This window comes from Rhineura floridana, chromosome 1 (genome assembly GCF_030035675.1).
Source record: "Rhineura floridana isolate rRhiFlo1 chromosome 1, rRhiFlo1.hap2, whole genome shotgun sequence".
In the NCBI taxonomy this organism is placed as follows: Eukaryota; Metazoa; Chordata; class Lepidosauria; order Squamata; family Rhineuridae; genus Rhineura; species Rhineura floridana.
In genome coordinates, this window is record NC_084480.1 from 266,450,619 (window position 1) to 266,467,807 (window position 17,189).

At 41.3% G+C, this 17,189-nt stretch overlaps 3 non-coding genes across 3 annotated transcripts; 1 reads left to right on the forward strand and 2 right to left on the reverse strand.

The window, feature by feature from the left end:
• Positions 1-4,739: 4,739 nt before the first annotated feature.
• On the reverse strand, positions 4,740-4,829 carry TRNAY-GUA (transfer RNA tyrosine (anticodon GUA)). Its single transcript is given in 2 exon segments — positions 4,740-4,775; positions 4,793-4,829. It is a non-coding gene; the product is annotated as a tRNA-Tyr (tRNA).
• A 1,035-nt stretch (positions 4,830-5,864) lies between these two features.
• TRNAR-ACG (transfer RNA arginine (anticodon ACG)) lies at positions 5,865-5,937 on the reverse strand. Its single transcript has one exon. It is a non-coding gene; the product is annotated as a tRNA-Arg (tRNA).
• Positions 5,938-6,497: 560 nt separating this feature from the next.
• Positions 6,498-6,588, forward strand: TRNAY-GUA (transfer RNA tyrosine (anticodon GUA)). The gene is given in 2 exon segments: positions 6,498-6,534; positions 6,553-6,588. It is a non-coding gene; the product is annotated as a tRNA-Tyr (tRNA).
• Positions 6,589-17,189: the final 10,601 nt, after the last annotated feature.

The following is a 17,189-nucleotide window of genomic DNA, read 5'->3' on the forward strand; positions in this document are numbered from 1 at the left end:
AGTAGCTTGTAGCAACTCTATTGGTATGCCATCTGATCCTGGTGATTTGTTTCTTCCAAGTATTTTAACAGCAGCTTTTACCTCACATTCTAAAATTTCTGGTTCTTCATCATACGGTTCTTCCATGAATGAATCTGTTATTCTTGCATCTCTTTTATAGAGTTCTTCAGTGTATTGCTTCCATCTTCCTTTTATTTCATCTCGGTCAGTCAGTCAGTGTGTTCCCCTGTTGATTATTCAACATCCCTACTCGTGGTTTAAATTTCCCTTTCATTCCTCATTTGGAATAGGGCTCTTGTTCTTCCCTTTTTGTTGTCCTCTTCTATTTCTATGCAATAACCAGAGCTTGGAAAAGTTACTTTTTTGAACTACAGCTCCCATCAGCCCAATCCAGTGGCCATGCTGGCTGGGGCTGATGGGAGTTGTAGTTCAAAAAAGTAACTTTTCCAAGCTCTGGCAATAACTATTGTAATAGTTCTCTTTGTCCCTGCGTACTAGTCGCTGTATTGTTGCATTTAGGGTTCTGTGTTTCTATCTCCTTTTGCTTTTGCTTTCCTTCTCTCTTTTAACCATTTTAAGAGTTTCTTCAGTCATCCATTGAGGTCTCTCTCTCTTTTTAACTAGAGGTATTGTCTTTTTGCATTCTTCCCTGATAATGTCTCTGACTTCACTCCATAGTTCTTCTGGTTCTCTGTCAAATACGTTTAAAGCCTCAAAACTGTTCCTTATTTGATCTTTATATTCTTCTGGGATGTTATTTAAATTGTATTTTGGCATTATGATTGCTTTGTTGTTGTTTTTCTTTAGCTTTACTCTGGTTTTCCATACGACCAGTTCATGATCTGTACCGCAGTCTGCTCCTGGTCTTGTTTTTGCAGAAAGTATGGAACGTCTCCATCTTCTGCTACCAATTATATAATCAATTTGATTCCTATATTGACCATCTGGTGATGTCCACGTGTACAGTCATCTTTTCGGTTGCTCAAAAGATGTGTTTGTAAGAAACAAATTACTGGCTTTACAGAATTCAATAAGTTTTTCTCCTGCTTCATTTCTGTTTCTAAGCCCCATTTCCCCACACTTCCTAGTTCTTCTCTGTTCCCTACTTTTGCATTCCAGTCTCCCATGATTATCATCATATCTTGTTTTGGTGTGATCAATTTCTTCCTGTACTTCTGCTTAAAATCTCTCCAATTCTTCTTCTTCTGCGTTGGACGTTGGAGCGTAGACTTGGATGATGGTTATGTTAATAGGTTTCCCATTTAATCTCATTGATATCACTCGGTCAGATCTTGCATTGTAGCTCCTAATTGCTTTTGCTACATCACCTCACTATTAAAGCAACCCCATTTCTTCTTGATTTCTCATTTCCTGCATAAAATATTTTGTAGTTGCCTGATTGAAAATGTCCCATTCTAGTCCATTTTAATTCACTCAAGCCAAGTATTGTAATGTTGATAAATTCCATTTCTTACTTGACAATTTCTAACTTTCCTTGGTTCATACTTCTCACATTCCATGTTCCTATTGTGTGCATCGTACAACTCCGGACTCTCCTTTCGCATCTGTGCACATCAGCCTCTGGGCTTCCTTTCGGCTTTGACCCAGCTGCGTCATTAGTCACAGCGCTACTCGTACTTGTCCTTTGTTCTTCCCCAGTAGCTCATTGAGTGCCTTCTGACCTAGGGGTCTCATCTTCCAGCACTATCTCGGGTTGCATTTTGGATACTCTGTTCATAGGGTTTTCGTGGTAAGAGGTATTCAGAAGTGGTTTACCATTGCCTTCCTCCGAGTTTAGATGCATCTTAGTCTGGTGTCTCAGCTTTGACCATTCTGCCTTGGGTGCCCCTGCTAGGAGTCTAGCCTCTTGGTCTAGACTCCTGACAACATTGTTCTCAGCTTCTTCAACACCCTCAAACCCCCTCACCACGTTAAACTGTGCATCCGAAAGGGGGATTAGTTCCTATGCAACTTCAAGGAGTTTATCTCCTGCTGTTACCAAGCTGTTTGACTATGAAGATGGGGTGCTATCGTCAGGATTCACTGTCTCTTCTTCTGCAGTCACTGAAATCTCACTCTCCACAACTTGCTTGGGCTTTTTGAAGTAGTATAAGAACTAATTCAAAAAGCCCAAGCAAGTTGTGGAGGGTGAGATTTCTGTGATTGCAGAAAAAGAGACAGTGAATCCTGACGATAGCACCCCATCTTCATAGTCAAACAGCTTGGTAACAGCAGGAGATAAACATGCAGACACTGAATTCAGTAATTCAAGCAGTATGTGACAGTAGGAAACAATAGTCAAACGGTGACAGTGATAGAGAAGCAGAAAGCAGCTTTCAAGCCTGGCCAGATTATTCTATAATTTTAGAAGGTTGTATAATCTTAGAAGGGGGTGCGGTTGTGACTATCATTAAGGGACCCTGCACTTCTGAATTTGCCACTATTGAAAATTTCACCAAATGCCCAGCTGAGCTCAGGGATTTGTTTGTTTGTAATTTTCTTAGTTACACCTTCTATTTTCTCTGTGGTTATAACAGCATCTAACAATTGCTTGGCCTCATCAGGGATAAAGACAACCTAGGCCAGTGTTTGGTATGCCTCTATTTTAGTTGCATTGGCATATTTACCATGCTATCCTTTAAAAATAGGATCCACCCTCTCTCAGGTTTGAGGGGGCCCTGAGCAAGATGGATTTAGCTACTGGCACTTAAAAAAAATCAAAAATACAAACATCATTTATGAAACATATAAACAAAAAGAGATATAAACAAATTTTAAAACTTTTGAGTAATTACATAGGTACAGTAATTGTTACTAGCATTTTTCAATGAAATTTTATCAAGTGAAAAGACTCTGTCTGCTTTAGTGTGCTGCAGCATAAAGACTTTTCCTTTGATAAAAAGCTCCTTCAAAATGCCATATCCACCTGTGCGGCTGTCTTTTGGGGGTTACCATCTTTTTCCTATAGCTGTTGTTTTTAAAATATTTTTGTGGCCCTCTGCAAGACACCCTTTAGTGACTCCACAGCTGGAGACTTGCCTTGTGGCCACAGTGGACAGCTATGAGCTGCCTTTTAAATTTTCTCACAATGCCTCTGATGTAACACCATTCTAGAAAATTGTGACAATTGTAAAATGGCAGTTCACCTCACCTGCCGCTAGGCACAGGGGTCCAGAACAGGCATCAGGGTCTGTGGGCTCAGCCCAGAGGACTTGTTTATATGTGATTATTTTAACCCAGCTTGGCTTCAAATGAGTCTTCCACCATTAATATTGCCCCAAGTCACAGTACAAACTTTGCAGGAGGGCTCTGTAATTGCCTTTGCAAAAGAGGCCTAATTTATTTTGCACACAGGCTTAACCCTCTCCAACAAGAACTGCAAAACAGAGACTCCCTTTAAAGCACATCAAAGCACCTTAATCAATGCCTCAGGATAGGAGTGATCACTTGTTCTGTTTAAGGCAAGAGTATCTGTTATTGAAGCTACTGGGAAAAGCAAAGATGTGTTAATGAAGACAGGTAGTAGCTCACCATACGCACTGCCAACTTCATGCTATCCTTTCTTCATGCAGTCATGTACCCAACATACATGATCACATGAAGTTCCGTATGTAAATCTTAAACCATATGAAATGGAAAATGTCATTTTAATTTGTTTTTAAATCAGCAAAATATCTAAGTTGGTTAAACATAAAAATTTTCCAGTTCCTGTAAAAGTATATAATAATAAAAAAATCCAATCTTATCTAGAAATAAGGGTGTTTTTTTAAAAAAAACCTTCCTTCCTTCAATTTATTATATTTAGCATGTTTTTAAATTGTTTTTATATTGTTTTGAATTTTAAAATTGTGTTTTAAATTGTTTTTAAAATATGTTTTTAAATTGTGTATTTGTTTTAATGTTTTTGATTGCTGTAAACCGCCCAGAGAGCTTCGGCTATGGGGCGGTATACAAGTGCAATAAATAAATAAATAAATAAATATTTATGTCCCGCCCTTCCTCCCCGAGGAGCCCAGGGCAGCAAGCACATCAACTATAAAGCATTTTATAAAAATAAATAAATAAATAATCTAAAACCAGTTTATAGTTCTGTCCTAAGGAGCAGCTTTTAATTGTACCAGCTTAACCAGAAATTTTTGCTTTTGTAGCTGAAGCGTTATCATAGGCATGCATCATAGGTATTTTCAAGCACCTCTGCCATCAAAAAAAAGGGAAAGCCATACAATGAACAATAACATCTAATAAGAATCAGCGCGGAAGGAGGAACTGGGGAATAAAAATAAAACTTTCTCAAGCCACCTACTCGAGGTTTTTTTTGTTTAATAAATCGTTTTTTATTAGTGCTTTAATTCACATCACATGGTTAACTGAGAGAGGGTGTGCGTGCGTGTTGGGCCACAACGTGGAATCCACAGTGAAATTTTTTTCTTACTTCCACCTGCTAGGTTCATGTGAGGTCAGCGCTGAGAAAGTTTGCTGTCTGCACAGACTCAGAGGCACCATTCTCATTTTCCGGGGCTCAGCTCTACTTCAGTTGAAACCCCGTTTGACGAGTAAAATCAGTTTAGATTGTTTTCAGTATATTAAAACAATACAAGGAATCATCGCTAATGCTCTTTTGCTTCCAAAAAACTTACCCGTAAATCCAGAATCGGGTTCATAAGTTACTTTTTCCGAAATGAAGGTGTTATTGCATTTAAATAATTATCGTTCTGTGTGAAGAGAGGAAAAAATACACCTCCTTCGAGCCGGAATCGAACCAGCGACCTAAGGATCTCGATAATCAATACTTCTACAGTCCTCCGCTCTACCAGCTGAGCTATCGAAGGATCTTGATAAAAACCTCGTCAGAGAAGCAAAAGAATGTATTTCACGTTGCATGCCAAGCCAAAGTTTCTGAAGCTTATGGAAAGCACAAGATGGCGCTGGAGATCACATGCGTGGAGCGGTTGCATGTTTGGGGCGATGTCCAAACAAAACATTCGTGGGTTGGACTAGTGGCGTAATGGAGAGCGCGTCTGACTACAGATGAGAAAATTATAGGTTCGACTCCTGTCTGACTGAGTGTTTTATTTTGCTGTAACATTAAAACTGTATTTAAGCTGATTTATAAAGCAGACAAATACAGGAAGGAAATAAACATACTTTGGTAGTTTAATGCTAACAATGGCCTCTCAAAAATTGCTCTTCACCCCCTGCATAGGTGTCTCTTTTAGATAAACGTGGTTTCTACATGCAAACATTTAAAAATGGATCTGATCTAAAGTGAAAAGAACCATAAGATAATATTCCAGTACATAATGCTCTTTAAGAAGCCACAGAAGATGTAAATAATAAATTATAAAAATAAATAAAATGATCAGCCACAGAGCCTTCGTCGTTACTGCAGGAACAACACGGTTGCAAAACGTGCATATAAAAAAGGCTTTACACTCTGACTGTAATTCATGCAAGAAAGAAAAGCCAGTGAATTCCATAAATGTAAGGTATATTTTAGCATGCATAACATAAATCATTACCTAAATTTTGGTGTAACAGTTACTTAGAAGCAAGTTCTATTTAGGAACTAACAAGAGTAATCCAACGCATGCCTACTCAGAAGTTAGTACCTCTGAATTCAGTGGGTCTTAATCCCGGATCAATGTGATGTGTTCTGATGATTTTCAATCTTCAACTATCGAAATTTACACACATGGGTAAAAGAGCACAACACATCTATTTTTAAGGTTCATGAGTGCTTAACAGTGCACACCTTTATTCAGAGGTAACCCCGATTAAATTCAGTTGGTCTGCAGCCTAAGCGTATTTAACTGTTTAAGCACTTCAATTTTAAGTTCAGAAAACAATGTTAAAACGGAAAACTGCGAGCCAGGCAGGAGTCGAACCTACAATCTTCTGATCCGTAGTCAGACGCGTTATCCATTGCGCCACTGGCCCCTCTATCTGTAATCTGTGGTGGGCTGCTTGAGAAAACGTAAACAAAAATTGAGAACGCTAGCTGAACAAGAGGATTTGGCAGAGAATTTGGAAATAATGGACAACAAGCAGAGGTGATGTTCTTTACCTTGCACGTCGTGCATGGCACGAAAGCTTGCCTATTCTTACAGCTGAAACTCGTTTAACAGTTTTACGGGGTAACAAAAAAGACTGGATCTGAGAATTTATGTTCAGAGTAGGAAACAGATTCGACTCCTCCTTGCATTCTAGGAGAGATCAGTCCCGGAGGTGGAATGCTCCAGACTAAGCTCCTCTAAGATTCCTCTGTGCAGCTGTTTGGAAAATGAAAGATTACATTTGTTACCCAGTGTTCAAAAATGCAGTCGTGTCCAGCCTTTATTCGGGTGGATTATCAGCTTCTCTTGGAAAACTCAGCGCTACCGGGACAGTTCTGTCTACTCTCAGATTTTGTATAGTCTTCCTGATACGCTTTGCTCATATTTCAAAGTACAATTCTGCTACTGTCGGTTGTATGTCTCTCAGGAACTAGTGTTTTTGTCCCTTCGATAGCTCAGCTGGTAGAGCGGAGGACTGTAGAACTGCTACTGTGATGAAATCCTTAGGTCGCTGGTTCGATTCCGGCTCGAAGGAGGCTATTTTTTCTAATTTCCATTTGACATGACCATCTGCTTCATTCTGTGAATGAGTGTTCCCTTTGCAATTCAACAGTGGGGTGCATTATTAAAAGACATGCGTACCCACCCACCCACTCACATGCTGGAGAAATAATGTGTCAGATTATGGTAGTATTTTATATCTGAAGATTGTCATTCTGAAGTGTAAAATATAATCCAAGAGTACTGTTAGTATGAATTATGTGCCTTCAAGTCCATTACAATATATGGCGACTCTATAAATTAACAACAATAGTGAATCACGTCTTCTCATTATGTGTCCAAAGTATGATAGCCTCAGTTTTATCATTTTAGCTTCTAGTGATAGTTCTGGTTTAATTTGTTCTAACACTCAATTATTTGTCTTTTTCACTGCCCATGGTATCCACAAAGCTCCCCTCCAACACCACATTTCAAATGAGTTGATTTTTCTCTTATCCACTTTTTCAATGTCCAACTTTCACATCCATATATAGATATTGGGAATACCAGGGTCTGAATGATCCCAACTTTGGTGTTCAGTGATACATCTTTGCATTTGAGGACCTTTTCTAGTTCTCTCACAGCTGCCCTCCCCAGTCCTAGCCTTCTTCTGATTTCTTGACTATTGTCTCCATTTTGGTTAATGACTGTGCCAAGGTATTGATAATCCTTGACAAGTTCAATGTCCTCATTATCAACTCTGAATTTACATAAATCTTCTGTTGTCATTACTTTAGTCTTCTTGACATTCAGCTGTTATCCTGCTTTTGTGCAGAATTACAAGAGACTCGTCATATATCAAAATAAATGTGCTTCTGTAGGCCCACTAGAAACAACAGCAACATTTTCTTTTTTGCTTGTTTTTTTAAGAGTATAAAGGGAAGGAGAGGTGGGAGGCAATGGGTCTCTGAAAAAGTTGAAGTCTACTGTACTGTACCATTAGCCTGGTGAAAAAAACAGGGTGATATATAATTGTTTTGCTTCCCAATATGGAATCGACCCTTCAAGCAGCCGTTTTTACCACATCAACAGGTTTTCATGGGTGACACTGTGGAATCTTTTTGTGGTGTTAGCTCAAGCTTTTGAAGCAAAATCTTCTTCTTGCCTTTTCCAAACCCTTCTTATCCCCATTCCAGTGTGCTTTTATTTATTTCATTTAACTGGGTTTGATTAACTTTTTAGAGGCATACATACTAGTGTTGATTATAGTGCACACTTTTAGCAGCAAATAGTGTTTAAAAAAATCACCTCTGGCTGCTAGCTGCAGATTATAGTTGTATATATATTGTACTTTGAAAATCGGCCAACAGACACTCCCATAAAAGATTATATCTAGTTGTGATGATGTTGATTCTCCTTGATCTCTCAGCAGCTTTCAATACCATCAACCATGGTATCCTTCTGGGACGACTGGCTGAGTTGGGAGTGGGAGGAACTGCATGGCAGTGGTTCCGCTCCTATTTGGTGGGTCGGCTCCAGAAGGTGGTGCTTGGGGAACATTGCTCGGCCCCATGGATTCTCCAGTATGGGGTTCCACAGGGGTCAGTTCTGTCCCCCATGCTGTTCAACATCTACATGAAAGTGTAGAAAGTGTAGAAAGTGGTCATCTGGAGCTTTGGAGTGCATTGCCATTGGTACGCTGATGACACACAGCTCTATTTCTCCTTTTCATCATCTTCAGGTGAGGCTCTCAATGTGCTGAACCGGTGCCTGGCTGCGACAATGGACTGGATGAGGGCTAATAAACTGAGGCTCAATCCAGACAAGATTGAGATGCTGTTAGTGGGTGGTTCATCTGACAGGATGGTGGATGTCCAACCTGTCCTGGATGGGGTCGCATTCCCCCTGAAAGAGCAGGTTCGTAGCTTGGGGGTTCTCCTAAAACCATCTCTGTCACTTGAGGCTCAGATAGCCTCGGTGGCACGGAGTGCCTTCTACCAACTTCGGGTGGTGGCCCAGCTACGCCCCTATCTGGACAGGAATAACCTGGCTTCAGTTGTCCATGCTCTGGTAATCTTCAAATTAGATTACTGCAATGCGCTCTACGTGGGGCTGCCTTTGAAGACGGTTTGGAAGCTGCAGCTTGTACAAAATGCAGCTGCCAGATTGGTAACAGGGACCAGACAGTTCAAAGATATAAAACCAATTCTGGCCCGCTTGCATTGGCTGCCTGTATGTTGCCAAGCCCGATTCAAGATGCTGGTTTTAACCTATAAAGCCTTACATGGCTTGGGACCACAATACCTGATGAAACACCTCTCCCGACACGAACCCACACACACACTACGCTCAACTTCAAAGGTTCTCCTCTGGGTGCCTACTCCGAGGGAAACTGGGAGTCTGGCAACAAGGGAGAGGTCCTTCTCAGTGGTGGCCCACAAATTATGGAATGATCTTCCTGATGAGGTGCACCTGGCACCAACACTGTAATCTTTTCAGCTCCAGGTCAAGACTTTCCTCTTCTCCCAGGCATTTTTTAACAGCATTTGAATAGCACATTTTTAACTTACCTATCGGTTTTTATGGGTTTTAATTTGGTATGGTTTAAATTCGTATACTTGTTTTTAATGTTTTTAATTGTTGAAAACTGCCCAGAGAGCTTTGGCTAATAGTGTGAGTTGTTTCCGACTCTTAGGGTGACGTCTTGCAACGTTTACTAGGCAGACCGTATATATGGGGTGGGATTGCCAGTTCCTTCCCCGGCCTTTCTTTACCCCCCAGCATATGCCAGGTACTCATTTTACCGACCACGGATGAATGGAAGGCTGAGTGGACCTCGACCCCTTTTACCGGAGATTCGACTTCCTCCTTCTGTTGGAATCGAACTCTGGCCGTGAACAGAGCTTCGGCTGCGTTACCACCCCTTAATTGTTGAAAACCGCCCAGAGAGCTTTGGCTATGAGGCGGTATATAAATGCAATAAATAAATAATAAATAAATGGAAAAAGGGAAGCAGGTCTGGAATACTGCATGGACATTTTGAATATAATTTGTGGACAGGTAGATACTGATGATGCCTCCCAGTTCCATTTGCAACCCACAGCTCTTTAATGTGTGAGAATGCAGACATTGCTATCACAAATACATCAGATTCCACTGTTTTGATTACAACTTTGTTGTGACCACTCTTGCCTGTATCCCACTTGTGTAACAGAGGCTGCACATCTGCTTCCTCATGCAATGATGGTGATATGAAGGCTATGCTGTCTTCATCATCTATTACAGTGTGCTTGTATGTACATAATACTTGTTTTCCGGTTCTTTGCATTATAATTAAATTTTTCACTAATAGGCTAAAAAGTTCTTTTTTATTTTCTGCCAGGAATTGTTTGAAATTCTTAGGGATCTTCACATCAGGTTTCACAGCTATTCTGTCTCCTGAACTTCTAGACTGTTGTGTGTCTGATTTCCAAACCTTCACTCAAACACTGGTCAAACATCATATCCACCCAGCTGTTTTCAGTCTCATCAGTATGTAGGATTCAACAACATATTCACTGTACTGCTGAAATATTCAATTTGTTCCTGGTGCCAGCATATGAACAGAAGCAGCTCCATCAATAATAAGCTGCAAAGAAACTTGGCTGCTAAAACTACAGGTTTGTTCAATACAAGAAACAATATCAGATTTACTGGATGGCTTCCACAGTTTCCCAGATTCTGAAGTGGAAGGTGGATATGGGTTGTTTTCATGCGAAAAGCATTCTTTAACATCTCCATGTCTCATTTGACTGGCAACATACAATTTACAAAACAGGCTGCTATCCTTTCTGAAGTCTGCTGTTTTTTTATCTTTGGACTTCAGTGTAACTTTCTGAGGGCTGATTAGTATTTATTTATTTTATTTATATCCTGCCCACCCTCACATAATTACTCTGGATTATTCTGTTTAATAACATTGTGAATTGATAATATCAAACTATAATTGATGTATGCTGCATACTGGTCTTGTCCTTTCTTGTAAGAATCCATGACAGATTTGTGTGATGCTTCATTCATAACTGTTCTATTGCTGTTGATGGTAGTAAGTTCTTTATCTTCAGAAGGGTTACCATCTTCTTGAAACACCTTTATGAAATCAACTACATGTTTCTGAAAGCATTTTGCAAAAGAACTGCTATCTTCATGGTGTTTATTTCCAGCAAAGTTAACATCATGATCCAAGTAAGTGACTTCTTCAAATTCGGAGATCATGCATGCTATTTCTGGACCTCCAGTCATCCACCTCAGCAATGCACTTTCAATACTGAGAAGTGTCAGTGTTGTGCCATCTGTTTTTACCAGTTTGTTGTTTTGCTTGTGAAATTGATCATGAGCCATGCATGAGAAATTCCTTGTTGTCTTCCTGCTTGTGAAGTTTTTCAAATTCACTGTACACATCAGGGTGAAGATCTGGAAGCTGTTGAAAGCTGTGTATGAAGATGGACACATCGTTCATGTGATACAGAACATCCAAGGAACGTGGCAATGAGATCTGAAAAATTACCTTGGCATATGCTTCAGATAAATACTAGAAGTAAAGCTTCTAGCTCTATAGTAATTTTCTAGAATTTGAATTGACCTGATTCCTGTTGCCTTCTTTCATCTGACTCTAGGAAGCTTTCTGCCTGGTTATCTTTATTGTTGTAGGCTTCTACTGGAAGAATATGAAAGGCTGCAATGCTAACCTAATGTGCGTACCTACTTCTTTTTACATGCAGTGACTTCAGAATGCTGTCTGCTCTTCCTGATGTTGTAATTCCAGCTTCTGCTAAGTTGTCAGTCCAGCCACTAACTTCTCACCATGTACCAATAATAGAAATTACAGCCCTTTCTATGTGCAGGCTCCCTAGCATGAAGAATAGTTTTTCTTCCCCATATGTTTCGGGATACATCTACTGAATATGTTTAGCAATGGCATATACCAGCTGGTCTGCCGTTATAACTGGTGTCTGTCTTGGATTAATCTTTTTAAGAATGGTAATTATAATGTTCATGGTATGGTGAACTATAGATGGAGAATTAATTTCCTCTCTTAGTAGTGGAAGCGGAAGTGATGTGATTTTACTTTGTGAACTTCAGAACTCCCCTTACGGGAATTGAAGGCTGCCCATGAGATGATTTCACCATGGCGTTCTGAAGACTAACCAGTCTTTAATTTCTCGGGAAGGATAGACATGTTTATCTTCAATGGTGTAATTTACTATTTGTAACACATGGCCATTTTGGCATTTCAGGAGATATTCCGCTGTTATCTTTTGGAATTCCTAGGTTGAGAGTGATTATCACAGCCTTATTTCCGGTGAGTGTAATATGAGGGATATGCTGGAACCATGGAAGATGTCCAAGATGTACTGGAGGATGTACTATGGTCAGTAGTGTCATGGCAAATTTAGAAGTGCAGGGTCCCGTCGTGAGGCTTGCCACTCCTCCTTGCAGCCATGCCCCTTTCTAAGAGTATACGATAAAAAGCTGCTTACTTTATATTGACTTCTGTTGAGTGGTGAATGCAGGATGGGGGTATGACCTTTTGGGGTTCAGCAAGAAAACAATGATAGCTTCTAGAACTTCCAGTCAGTCACCCACAGTACCAGAAACACATCTTGTTATATTCTCCCTGTTAAGAGTTTTTGGTAGATATATATTTCAGCAGAGTGCAGAAATGCCTAGAAAGTACAACCTGAGCTTGGCTGTTCCTCCTCTTCTCTGTAAACTTTGCTCTCTTAACTCCTCCAGACTCTCACTTTCCTCTGTGTCTCTCCTCCCCATAACAGCAGTGGGAGACAATTAGCATGCAAGGAGATCATACTGACTGCTGATTGACTGTAGTCAGGGCCAATGCCAGGTGTGGCTAGGCCCTTGGTTACTAGCCTGCCCCAGGCCTGCAGCACCATACACCCCAACACCCCCTCCTGATACAAATGGTGTGGCACTTAAATAGGCCCGCCCACCTGCCCCACCTGCTTTCCGCCTCAGCGAACATGCACGCCTGATATCACCCAAGATGGCACCAGGGACATCAACCCCTTAGGGACACCCCTACTGCCATCTTGGGTGATGGCAGGCATGCACATGGAGCACATGATGCGCTAATGCGACAGGTAGGTGAGGTGGGGGCCAAACTGCCTGTATCAGGGAGTGCCTGGGAGCTCCTGCTCTGCAATCCACAATGCTGTTGGGTTGCATGACCCAACACTACAGTGGAGTGGGAGCTCCACCCTCCTACCAGGCCAGGGCCCAACCTGGATGTCCACTTGCACTAGGCCTGGCTGTAGTGACTGCAGACCTAGCTGGATTTTCCCCATCTGAGAGGGCTGCCTGAAAAAAATAATAATAAGACTGCATCCTGGAGAGTCCCCCCAGGAATAGCAGCATACATGAATCACATTCAATGGACAAACAGTTCCCCCTAGTTGGTTGTAGTGTTCACTCACACCATTAGACACTCTAATACTTGTTTCACTCTCTTATATGATATACTTATTCCAAGGTGACATATTTTATCAACCAGGTTTTCCCCTTCATCGTGATTGTGTAGCATGAGTCCAATGTACAGAGGCAAGGGGTTTCTTGGTCTGTAGGATGATGTGTGAACCATACTGTTAGTTTTCTTAGTCTCTTTATGCTACTGCAGTTAACTAACTGTACTGTGCTCAATGCTGCTAAAGTTGTTGTACACTGGTCATCATTTGTGGCTTCTTTAGTGGTGATTGGGTTTCCAGTAGACACATCCTCCAAAAGCATTCTGAAGAATATTACTGATTTTTTGGAAACACAATTAACACTAGTAAATGAGCCTTTGAAAGATCCATTGAACCTTGGATATTGAACATGTCGTGTAAATTTGTATATTTGTTAAGCAGAGAAAAACAGCGGTCTGAAATGCATGCGTGCCAGTGTGTGAGTTTACCTAAGAAAGCAGGCATTTACCCTGCATTGAGATCACTGAGACTTAAGACTTAGTAAAATAAGAAAAGCTACTTTATTTATAGAAATACATAACAGATAGAAAGGCATACCTAGTTCTAACTAACTAACTAAGTTGGAGGCGCAGCACCCAGGCTTGGGAGTTGCCCTCATGGCTAGGAGAGGGCAGAGATAAAGGTGTCTCCTCTCTCTCTCGGACAGTGGAGAAGAGAAGAGAGGAAAGGGCGGAAGGAGGAGGGGCAGGTAAACTTCCCTTAAGACGTATCGGTCTAACAATGGAAGGAAGTCAGTCAGAGCATCTCAGGTAAAGGTAGTCAAGCCTAGCCATCTGGAGGACCCTAACTCTATCTCCCTTCTGGAACATAAACAAAAGAACAAAACAGGAGTTGCTCTTGCCCCACTTCCAACAGAACAAACATATAATCACAAAGAACCTTTTAAAAAACCTTTCCTTGGAAAAGCAAACTTTAAACATAGCTAGCATAAAAAACTCTGGAGCTACCCACCTGAAATATGGCAGGATTAATTTCCTCTGTAGGGGCTACCATGTCACTGAATTCCCTGTGTGAAAACAAAGCTATGTGCATTTTAATCTTAAACCATTTTAAAATTTAAAGGTGGCTAGCATGAAAACCCCTGGAGCTATCTATCTGCAACTTGGCAGGTGTAATCCCCTATATAGCAGCTTCCATGTATCCAAATGTCAGATCTCTAGGACATAAAACAAAATTATGGCAGTTGTGGTTTTGCAGTGTAAGTCAGTGGGATATCTGGAAATTTGTAATATCCAGATTGGGATCCGAATCAGGTCAGACCGGATCCAGATCTGTCCAGACCAGATTGGGCCTGATCTGTATTTACAAGTCGGAGCCACAAATCAGATCAGGGGTCCATGCACAACCCTCGTAGTGGCCATTTTGATTACATCCTCATAAGTAGACATAACCTTTTCTGGGCGTGTCCCCGAGCTAATTTTCAAAGAACAATACACACAACTATAATCTGTAATTTGGACCTAGTAGCCAGAAGTGAAGTGTTTTTACACTAACACTGTGCTATTATCAGCCTGCTAAATAAATCTCTAGACTTACCCAGAAGTAATCACCATTGGAGTGAATTATGCTGACAGTCAATTAAAACCATGAATATTTGGTTACTAATAGAACAACCGAATTATTTATGGCTAAAGCCAATGATTCTAGAAAGAACATGCTTCTGAATCAAGAAATGTATTCATTTATTTAATTATTATTGCAGAGATAGGTCAGGCTGTCTAGTCCAAGGTCACCCAGTCAGCTTCATGGCTGGGTGGGGATTTGAACCTGGAACTTAGTCCAACACTATTTATTTATTATTTATTTATTTTATTAATTCAATTTATATACCGCCCCATAGCCGAAGCACTCTGGGCGGTTTACAACAGGTAAAAAACATCTGACATACAATTAAAACCTCATATTAAGCAGTTTAAAAATAAGTTAAAAATAACAAGAATTAAAACATAATTAAACACACGCTAAAATGCATATTAAATACTACTAAAATGCTGAAAATGCCTGGGAGCAGAGGAAGGTTTTTATCTGACGCCGAAAGGATAATAATGTTGGCGCCAGGCGTATCTCATCAGGAAGAATATTCCATAGTTCGGGGGCCACCACTGAGAAGGCCCTTTTTCTTGTTGTCACCTTCCGGGCTTCCTTCTGAGTAGGCACCCGGAGGAGGGCCTTCGATGTTGAGCGCAGTGTGCAGGTAGGTTCATATCGGGAGAGGCGTTCCATCAGGTATTGTGGTCCCATGCCATACAAGGCTTTATAGGTTAAAACCAGCACCTTGAATTGAGCCCGGAAACATATAGGCAACCAGTGCAGGCGGGCCAGAATCGGTGTTATATGTTCGGACCGCCTGGTCCCAGTTATCAGTCTGGCTGCCGAATTTTGCACAAACTGCAGTTTCCGAACTGTCTTCAAGGGCAGCCCCACATAGAGTGCATTGCAGTAGTCTAATTTAGAGGTTACCAGAGCATGGACAACTGAAGCAAGGTTTTCCCTGTCCAGATAGTGGCGTAGCTGGGCCACCAACCGAAGCTGGTAGAACGCACTCCATGCCACCAAGGCTACCTGAGCCTCAAGTGACAGGGATGGATCTAGAAGAACTCCCAGACTACGAACCTGCTCTTCAGGGGGAGTGCAACCCCATCCAGAACAGGTTGTACATCCACCATCCAGTCAGAGGAACCACCTACTAACAGCATCTCAGTCTTGTCTGGATTGAGCTTCAATTTGTTCGCTCTCATCCAGTCCATTATCGCAGCCAGGCACTGGTTCAGCACATTGACAGCCTCACCTGATGAAGATGAAAAGGAGAAGTAGAGCTGCGTGTCATCAGCATACTGGTGACAATGCACTCCAAAACTCCTGATGACAGCACCCAGCAGCTTCATGTAGATGTTAAAGAGCATGGGGGACAGAACTGACCCCTGTGGAACTCCATGTTGGAGAACCCAGGGTGCCAAGCAATGCTCCCCAAGCACTACCTTCTGGAGACGACCCGCCAAATAGGAGCAGAACCACCGCCAAGCAGTACCTCCAACTCCCAAATCTGCAAGTCTTCCCAGAAGAATACCATGGTCGATGGTATCAAAAGCCGCTGAGAGATCGAGGAGAATCAACAGAGTTACACTCCCCCTGTCTTTCTCCCGGCATAAGTCATCATACAGGGCGACCAAGGCTGTCTCCGTGCCAAAACCGGGCCTGAAACCCGATTGAAATGGATCCAGATAATCGGTCTCATCCAAGAGTGTCTGGAGCTGGTCCGCAACCACTGGTGTTGGGAGACAGGACTGTACATCTTCAGACTATGTGTGAGGGTGGGGAGGGGGATACCAATTTGATAGGACCCTTATATTAAAAAAAGAAAGCAACACCTCCCTGCAAATAGAAGATTAGCACATCAAGGAGTTTCTAATGCATCTCATGATTCTGGGTTTCTTTCTGCAGTGGGCTTTTAATGGAAAGGGACATTTGGAGATGTGATTTTGCCATACACCATCTGAAGTAGTTCACTCCATTTCTACCACTTCAGAACTGAACATAAGAACAAAATCACAGTAGAAAACATAAGAAAGACTAAAGAAGAAGGCTCAGCGAATTTAGGATGACTCAGGAAAAGGCAAGACTGAAAATCAAAAGTACTAGGAAGTCATAAAGAGGAAAGACAGTGAGGTACAGAGATGAAAGCGCTAACCCCCTCTCTCAGTCTATCCACCCTTTTGTCTTCACAATCTAGCATCCCCACCACTACCACATTGCTGTTTCATTTATTATTATTGTTGTTGTTGTTGTTGTTGTTGTTGTAATTGTTATTGTTGTTATTATTATATTGATTATATAATTGGTAGCAGAAGATGAAGAAGTTCCATACTTTCTGTGAAAACAAGACCAGGAGCAGACTGTGGTACAGATCATGAATTGGTCATATCGAAAATCAGAGTAAAGCTAAAGAACAACAACAAAGCAATCATAGTGCCAAAATACAATTTAAATAACATCCCAGAAGAAGAGTTGACAGAGAACCAGAAGAACTATGGAGTGAAGTCAGAGACATTGTCAGGGAAGAATGCAAAAAGACAATACCTCTAGTCAGAGCTTGCAAAAAGTTACTTTTTTGAACTACAACTCCCATCAGCCCAAT